Raw genomic sequence first — 10,201 nt, forward strand, 5'->3', positions numbered from 1 at the left:
GACAGGACTTAAATATCTATGTATATATTAGTTCATCCATTTTATAAGTTTTGCTACATCCACACAAAACAAAAAGAACAACAAAAATCTAATTTTACAACACTTGAGTATCTTGATGAAAAGAAGGGAAATGAATCACTGAACTTAGGCCTGGAAGGTGCTTCTGTGGTGAAATAGTCTAAGCCATCTTCCCCTGCCCACCCTCCCCTCCCCCCCCCAAAGCCCAGTTCCTTACACAAACATCTGTATTGTGTTTTGTTGTATATTAAAAAAAACTTGTATTTTTTATTATTGTTAAATTCAAAATGAAAAAATCACAGAGGTGAGGACTGGACCAATGGTAGTATGGGTAGAAGGAGTCCCTAATAAGCAATTTCCTCTACCAATAGAGGTGAACACCTTCTCTGTAATTTAAATACTTAGGGAGATTTTTAAGTACTGAAAAGTTAAATAATTTGCCTAAAGTCATTCAGCCAGGATGTGTCACAAAAGACTTGAATTCAGGTTTTCCTGACTGGAGGCAGTTCTGTATCCTCTACTATAATACCTCAATAAATGTGTATATACATACATACTTATATGTATTATATATGTGGGTATACATATGTGTATATATATAATGTGTATATATCCATGCAAAATATTATGCATGTTATACATGTTTATATTAGATATATTTTTGAGAAAGAGGTCCTTCTATAAACATTAAACAAATAGTCACCTAATATTTGCTTAAAGATCTCCATTGAAGGGGAACCCACTACCTCATAGGGTGTTGGAAAGCTTTAGTCTTTAGGAAATGTTTCTTTACATAAAACTCCAATTTGCTTCTTTGTAGTTTCTCCTCTTTGCTCCTATTTTTGTTCTTTGAGCCTAAACTGAACAAGTCCATATTCCTTTCCACAAGACAGCTTCTCAAGTACTTATAGATAGCTTTCATGTTCTTTTTGAACATGCTTCCCTTTAAACATCCCTATTATATCCTCACTATCCCTATGTGCAAAAAATCAAAACTATACCTTCAAAAATGGATCAAAGATGAATTTTAAAATTTCCACCCAGATGTTCAGTGATGTTATGGTCAAATAATGTCTTCATTTAACTTGGCCCAACAGAATGTAAGTAATATGTATACTGTGTGATGTCATTATTTCTTACTAAAAGGTTTTTTTAATCTCTAATTTTATAATGAGAAATAATCTAAATTTCAATCAAAGCACTTTCCTTTCTTACATTATTTTTGCTCTCAAAACGTAAAATTTAAAATATGTCTAGCAGAGTAGGATTTTGATTGATTTCATCGACATAAATATAATGTGTACTTCAATGAATATTTTTACATGATATATATCATATAGACAAACAATAAAGGATTTGCATTTGCAGACACTTGTGATTTTACAAATAACCTCTAAAGAACACAAACTATGACGAATTAATTAGAACTACAGTTTTTCTTCTCATACTAACCAAAGCCAATTCATGTTGGCTTCATTTCAGTATATTTAGATATCTGATCTTTTATGGCTAGTGGACTCTGAAATTGCCTAAAATAATAAACAAAACTCATTTAGAGGAATGAAGAAATGCCTTCAGATATCATTGTATTACATATAGTAATGTGCTTTTCCAAGTCTTTTTAAAACTTTTTAATTTGAGCTAATTTCATTTTTGCTATGATATAAGTAGATATATACAATCTTCTAGAAAAAAATAAACATCATAATTTCATACCAGTAACATCTACATTTTTGTTTAAATGGATGACATAAGCTTTTTTATGTTTTGGATGAAAAACACACAGAAAAAATATCAACTCAATGAAAAACAAAATAACTTTTAATTCAATTTTACAAATTTGTTATTATTGTTTCTAAAATGATAAGGAAGAAAGCAGTCTGACATTACTCAAAGTAAAAAAAGAATGCTTCACATAGAGATTACATAATAGAACAGCATATATAAGTTACCTCACTTTATAAAGATAACTCCATAATAAATTTTCAAGAGAGACACAACATTTCATACAAAGAATAATCTCTTAAAATATACATGCTGTACTTTCCCTGAAAATTTATCAGTTAAGAAGCAATATCAAAAACTAGGTATATTATTTTTTTTCTATGTTGCTTACTAAAATGACACAGTGCTCATAATGCCAGGCTAGAGATAGAGTCAGCTTTACTTAAAAACATAACTGATTTATATCTAATTTAAACTAGTTTGTCTTTACATGCCATTATGACAAATGCTTGCATGGAATATGAGGACAGCATCAGAAAGAGATAACAGTATGAAACATGGCTATGCCTGTCAGTCATTCAACCCACAGAAATGCTCTTTTGTTAATAATGCTTTTAAAAGACCTGTCAGTTTTGTTGTTGATGGAAACTATAATTTGGTGTCAGAGGATTTCAGTATTAGACCTGACACCAATTTGTCAAAGAGTCATAAATTGAAAGTAAGAAAGAATCTGATTGATCATTCTGTAAAGTAAGAATAAAAATACTTCCATTATCTACTTCCCAAGAGGCCTGGGGTAAAAAAGTTTTATAAATAAAAATGTTGATATTATTTGAAGACACCTATCAGTACTCTTTATCCCAATTTTGTGTGTATTTGTAAAGGCAAAAGTCCAAATACTAATTTCTCAAGCTACAGTGATGAAGTGTATTACCAAAAGAGATCCTATGAACATTTTTATTTCCTAACCTTTGAAGGATTGATTGTACTTTTATACTAAAACTATGGCATTGGAAAGCATGTAATATAAAGCATTTCTTAAAGTAACAAACATTCTGAGTGTTCTTATTGTTCTAATCATTTCTTTAAAAAGTGAAAAACTGATGCTATCTTCAACAAGCAAAACATGCATGGATTTTAATCTGTTCAAAGGATAGAAAGGGAAGAATTCCTGTCAATTGTCATCAGGTTTGTTCAGATTCCATTTCAGAAAAGGCAAACAAAAGGCAACATAGAAGTTGTGGAATGCCTAAAGGCTCCTTGCATTTACAAGATAAATATTAGCTAAGGAGCAGAAAGAAAAAAAAATTCCTGTTTTCATTGCAAACAAGAGAGGATTTTCATTTGTATTGCTCCATCCAAGATATAGGGAAACAATACTCCCTAACATGAAGTCCTTGATCAGGATGAAGTGCTGGAAATTTTGTTCACTCTCTAGGGGTATGATGCTATTTATGAAGACTATTACGAAGGTACTATGTCAATAGTCAAAGTTACTTCACTGAAAACTTGTGGTGGATTGCAGTATCTACGATGCGTTGCTTATACTTGGATATTTGTTCTCATCAGATTACGATGGTAGGTAGAAAGATATACTCAGTCACAATTATGACATTAGAGGATGGTCTTCATTGGGGCTGGTGTTGTGTGTATATTGATTGGGTCAAATTATATGGTTCTAAATAAATTATTTAATTTAAACATTTACTGAATTCATTACAAATGGAGGAACCATTTCCTAACATGTAGTCATATAGAGACAAATGAAAACAGTGGGTAACTAAAAAAAAAGTAAAGTAATAATGGTACATTACTTGGTTTAAAATTAGACAGTGTTCCAAAATATTAACACAATACTATAAGTACTAGTAATAATAATAGCTAATGTTTAAAAAGTGTTTACTGTGTGCCAGGTATTGTGCTAGGCATTTTACAATTACCTCATTTGATCCTCAAAATAACCCTGTGATTTAGATGCTATAATAATGCCCATTTCACAGATGAGAAAACTGAGACACAGGATAAGTGACTTGCCTGGGGTCACACATCTAGTAAGTGTCTGAGACCAGATTTAAACTTAAGTCTTCCTGACTGTAGACCTGGTGCTCTACAAAATGGACCACCTAACTGCCCCTAAATTGCACTAAGACATTTGGAACACACTATACATAAATATTTTTCTAACAAAATTTGGTGACCTATATTCAAATGATTTGTGATATAATCGATGTGGATATTTTCTCCAAAGATATACATCACAACCCATTCCTGCTGTCCTTTCTATATTGCTTTTTCTCATGACTTCCTATAAATTAGCCATAGGTGACCCAATGAAGAGTTCTGTAATCTTTCCTCACTATTTTTCCAGGCATTGCATGGTTCTGGGTTTCTCTGTCTGTCTGTCTATCTGTCTGTCTGTCTGTCTGTCTATCTATCTATCTATCTATCTATCTATCTATCTATCTATCTATCTATCTATCTATCGATCAGCTATCTATCTATTCCATATAACCCTTCAAGTTATAAATATAGTGTATGAGAACAAGCATAATGTAAAATTACAGAGCTATAGGATGCAATAACTATAAACACTGACAAATTTATTCCTAGCAGGGACGATTAAATCATTGAATAAAAATGCAAGGTGCATCAAAAGTCTTATATAGTTGGAATACCCTGGTAAGACCTAAAACAATCATATTCACCCTGAATTAAAAGCTTCTACTTCACATCATTTAGTGAATTCCTCTGAGGCAAACTATAAGAATCTCATTAGACTAGAGATCAAAGATGCGGCTTCAGCTACTTTCTTACTATGTCACATGGAGAAGACAATTCTCTAAGACTATTTCCTCATGTATAAAATAGAGATCTTACTTGATCTGCTGATCTTACAAAGTCATTAAAAGGATCATGCAAAAAAATTGCTTGAAAATGGCAAAGGTAATGCAAACATAATGCTACTAACATTACAATTAGATTCCTATCCTACAACTTCTTTTTATATTCAAACACATTCTTGCACTCTAATCCTTGTCCTCCAATGATGATTCTATGTCATTGAATTTATACAGAAAGGAACTGAAATGGCCATATCTGATGTGAAAGTCATCTTTCTGCAGTAGAATGGACATAACGTATACTGGAAATTCAAAAGACTTGAGAAGGAATGATTCATCTGATATTCATTAGCTGTGTGACCATGAGCAACTTACTTAAAATTTTCTTAACTTGGTCTGTCATTCACAAATAGTAAAAATAACCTTGGTATCTAATTCATATAATTGTTCTAAAGCTAACAAAAGATAACGTATGCAAAGTGCTTTACAAATGTTAAGGTGCTACATGTGTCAGTTATTCCTTATTATGCCCTCATTCTCTAATACATTTTCCCATATAACCAAACCTTAAGAAAGCAGAATCAGCATAGCAACACTATACATAACTGGCTTTTTCATATTGATATATTATTCTCCAAAATGCATTTTCTTATTTCCTACATTTTATGCTAATACAGGCTCTCTAAATCATATTATAAAAATTCATTGAGAAAGTAATTTCTGGTTTTATGATGTGTTCACTAATTCTTCTCTAATTTATTAAAATATTCATAATTTCATTATTGCTTGATTCCTTAAGAGATGGGGAGGAAATCATTCAGGAAGATATTACTTCAAATGCTATCTTCTGACACTAGACTGTGTAGCTAGGGTTAATTTAACTTCTCTGAATCAGTTTTCTCAGCTGTAAAATGACTCTTTTACTTGTATCCCCAGAAATTAGCACAGTGCTCTGCACATAGTAAATACTTAATGCAAGTTTTTTTATTCATTCTTCAAATATAAATAACAATAGCTGTAGTTATTATTATTACAAATATATTAAATTATTAATCATAATATAGTATATGTTATTATTTTATAACAATAACTACAGTACAACTATATCACAGGTTGGGGTTAGGTTCACATGCTATAATGTACATGAGGAACTTTGTTTTACTTTCTGTCTTGATATTATCCCTTCAATATATAACAGTACATGGAATGCATTTTAGAATTACTGTGAGTGAAAAAGGTCTCATTCTTTAGACAATCTGATAATGAATCTCTCTCCAAAATTACCTAGGATGGTCCCCAGATCACAGAGGTGCAATTCATCACTGTGGCCACACTCAAAGCATTTCCACTTTGGTAAGTCTGGCTAGTCAGGGTTTGCCCTCTACTGACATAGACTTAGAGAGACAAAGGTGATCCCAGGCCACAATAAATAATAAAAAATATTGTAGCAGCTTTGAAGGAAATGGTAAAAATATTGATGATATTTTAGTGAGATCATCTATATTTTGAAGAACATAAAAGTAGAAATCAAACATAAAGTCTTATCCCAGAAGCTATTTTAAATATCAAGTATACTAAAGTATAATTTTACAAAAAGGGAAAATTTAAGCAATTTATCCAAGGCCATACTGTTAGAATATGATAGAGCTGTAGCTAATCCAGTGGTCAATTTCAGAATATAGTGGTCAAAATACTTGAGAATATATACATGCCACTCCTATGGAAATGAAATATATGGTATATTTATGCATAGATAACATGTATTTTATATTTAATAATCATACAAATATAGCTATAATATGAATATATAACAGAAATAATGGATACTTATATAAATATATGTATATATGTTACTTATGTATGTATATTATATATTATTTATATATCATGTTATATTTATAATGGTATCTAACTGTACTTATATGTATCTACTATATATTTTCATTTGTATATGGATGGTGTGTATATGACTAAGTATTTTTACCAATGTTCCATAAGCACTGAATTAAGTTCAAATATAGTTTCAAATACTTGTTAGATGTGAGATTCTGGGCAAGTCACTCATCCTTTCTAAATTTCAGTTTCCTCATGTGCAAAAGGGGAATAATAATAGCATCTAGCTAGCTAGGTTGTTGTGATAATGAAACAATATCTGAAAGTACCTTTCAAAGCTTAAAGTGCTATATATATGCTATTGTTATTATTCATCACAATTATCACCACCACCACCACCACCATCATCATCATCATCATCATCATCACCATCATCATCATCATCATCATCATCATCCTGTTGTTGTAACTTCCAAACAAGTGATCTTAGATTTAAATTCTCGAAATACTGTTGCCCTGTGTATGTGTTTCTGTGTGTGTGTGTGTGTGTATGTGTCTGATTTAATTGGCACAGGGAGTCCTGTTGAGGAAACCCCTTCTAAAAGCAGATTAAGGAATTCTCTTCATCTTAGAGTTTAGAGAGTTTCATATGCAATGTTAATACACAGAGGTTAAGTGTGTGTGTGTGTGTGTACCTACATGTCAGTGTGCATTCAGATACTGATATTGGTATAGATATACATACACATTTATGCACACATATATATGGGATTCTTCATGTGTATCTAATTATTGGAACTAAATGGTCATGTGATATATACACATGTATATGTATGTGCATGTATATTTTGTACATTGTCTTTCTGCATATTACAGTGTTTCTGTGTATTTTTTCATCCTAGTCAGTTCATTGTGGATTCCTAGACCCAGTATGTTCAATAAGCATTGAGCTTCTCTAACATTTTCTCTAACATTCCCTTCTCTAACATTTTCCAACAGTGGGATCTAGGGTAAATTTGGGACATGCCCCCAATCTTAATTTCTCTATCTTTAAAATGAGACATTTTAACTAAGTAATATTCCTTCTGGTGCAGACTTGTATAGCTCCTACATTTAAGATTCTGTAAGGGTGACTTCAATTTATATACACTTCAAGCTGAGTGTATATGTATGTACACCAACAGGTACATCTTTATATATATTTCTATCTTTAATTCAGTCATCCAACATTTTTTTAATGGAATGAAAATCTTTCTGCTATCTAGACATCACCATGCAAAGTCTAAGAATACAGATGGGCTCATTTTCACTCTTACCACCAAATTCTAGTTTATTCAAATCTATTTGTGCTAAAACACTGAAGATAGCAACCAAAGAAGTCATCAGAAATGCAGGAGGTGACAATCCTGCATATAAATGTGAAAAGTGCATGGGAGAATTGTATGAGCTGATATGCATGCATAAATGTATATGAATACCTGTGAATATATGCATAATGTATACATGCATAGCCATATATCTTTGTAAATGCAAGAGACATGAATGTATATCCATGGACTCATCATTCTCTCTCTCTCTCTCTCTCTCTCTCTCTCTCTCTCTCTCTCTCTCTCTCTCTCTCTCTCTCTTTCTCTCTCTCTCTCTCTCTCTCTCTCTCTCTCTCTCTCTCTCTCTCTCTCTCTCTCTCTCTCTCTCTCTCTCTCTCTCTCTCTCTCTCTCTCTCTCTCTCTCTCTCTCCCTCCCTCCCTCCCTCTTTTTCTATCACTCTGTCTCTCTAACTCTGTCTGTCTCTCTGTCTGTCTGTATGTATATGTGTGTATGTGTATATTTATACATCTCTCTCCACTCCAGTATATTGTCCATTCACTTGCCAAAATGATATTCCTAAAGCCATATCAACCATATCAACACCTACTTCTATTCATTAAAATCAAGGTATTAACTCCATGATCAAATATAAAATCCTCTATTCAAAGACCTTCATAACTTAGTCATTACTTTTCTTTGTTATCTTCAGCACCCAGCACAGTGCTTGGAACATAGTAGGTGTTTACTGAGTGCTTACTGACCATGTGCTTTATCTATGTCTATATGCTACACATAGGTATTGCCACATATACATATTTTTGAGAAATGTGTAAACAAAGTTGTGTATGATTACATTCTACAGAAAGAGAAGTTAATTAGGCAGTGATCAGAAAAAGGCAGACTCTTTTTATAAAAATGAAGAGAACAACATTACAGACAGATGGGTTGGCATTACTTCAACAGATGGTTTTACTAATTAGATACTGGCAAAAGACAACATTTAAAGAGTGGTTTAATTACACAATGCCAAAAATTAACAACAACCTGAGGGGTTTTTTTTCATTATGTTTGCTTTTACATTCTTATGTTATGTATTTCAACAATGCACTGAAGAATTTTAAATGGCCATGGAAATTATAATCAAAATGCCAGTGAACATATCATCACATTGTTCAAAATAAAATTTAAAAATTGTTATATGAGTGAACAGAGCAACAGACCTGGGGTCAGGAGGACCTGAGTTCAAATCTGGCCTCAGACATTTGACACACTTACTAGCTGTATGACCTTGGGCAAGTCAGTTAACCCCAATTGCCTTGCCTTTCCCCCTCCAAAAAAATTGGTGCACAAAATAAATTTTATTCTTAGGCATCTTGAGAGAAGCTATAAATCTGTTTAACTTTGTATTTGAATAACTTCTTTCATTATCTCAGAAAACAAACATAAAGGTATATATATATATATATATATATATATATATATATAAACACACACACACATATATATAAAAACACACACACACTTTTATACAGACATATGTCTGCATATGTATATTATATATATATATATATATATATATATGTATATACACAGAGAATTTAATGGAGATTATGGTTTGGTGAAGTTTCAAAAAATTGAAATTGCATGACCCAGATAAAAAAGATCATGACATGAAGGAGAAATTAATGCTGAAGGATATATTAGGAGTTGGGGGGGGGTGGATGACAGAAGACCACAATTTGACTTTGTGCTTGGCTACATGCTACCTCAATGATCATGAAGTGACCCCTATGCTTTTCTGGGCCTCAGTTCATTCCCTTGTAAAATGAGATGTTTAGATACTTTCTGAAGATCCATTTTATGATATCCAAAATCATTGAAAGCTCAGTCAGTTTGGAAGGTAATAATCATCCTTATTTTTTAACTTCATTCTTGAAAGAAAAGCAGTTTACTGTGTGTTGCTTCCTGTAGTCATAAAAAAATACCTGTACATTTCTAACCTTTCTAAGGCAAATAATTTTAGAATTTTATAGCTGTTAATATAGAGTCACAAGCCTAGAGGGGATATGAATAATCTACTCCATTCTATTGTGTTTAAGAAGGATTATGCTAACATCGTTTGAGATATAAGATAATTTATCTTAAACTTGAAGTCTTTCATTAAATAAGATCTACAGCATCTCTGGAAAACTCATTGCAGTCACTGGAAAATATGTGCAATGAAGAAGTGCTTCCTTGTATCAAATGTACTGCAGGACTTTCCCACAACAATTTCTCCCTTTTCTCTTCTTTGACCTTTATCATTCAATATATTTGGCATGCATCGATAAAAAAGTGCCCTCTTCCATTCTCTCTCACTTCATGATTTTCTCCTGACCAAATGAAATAAACCCTAATATATGTATGTGTGTGTGTGTGTACACACACACACATACACACATATATGCAGGGAGACAGAGAGAGAGACAGAGAGAGAG

The 10,201-nt window shown here is 32.2% G+C and overlaps 1 protein-coding gene across 2 annotated transcripts in view; it reads right to left on the minus strand.

Moving 5' to 3' along the window:
* Positions 1 to 10,201, minus strand: part of SEMA5A (semaphorin 5A) — a 679,502-nt gene that overhangs the window by 326,792 nt on the left and 342,509 nt on the right. The gene's annotated exons all lie outside the window — the stretch shown is intronic.

The sequence above is a fragment of the Petaurus breviceps genome, unplaced genomic scaffold, assembly GCF_028583685.1.
Source record: "Petaurus breviceps papuanus isolate PSGF00001 unplaced genomic scaffold, PetGlider_PUasm1.0 151, whole genome shotgun sequence".
Taxonomy (NCBI): domain Eukaryota; kingdom Metazoa; phylum Chordata; class Mammalia; order Diprotodontia; family Petauridae; genus Petaurus; species Petaurus breviceps.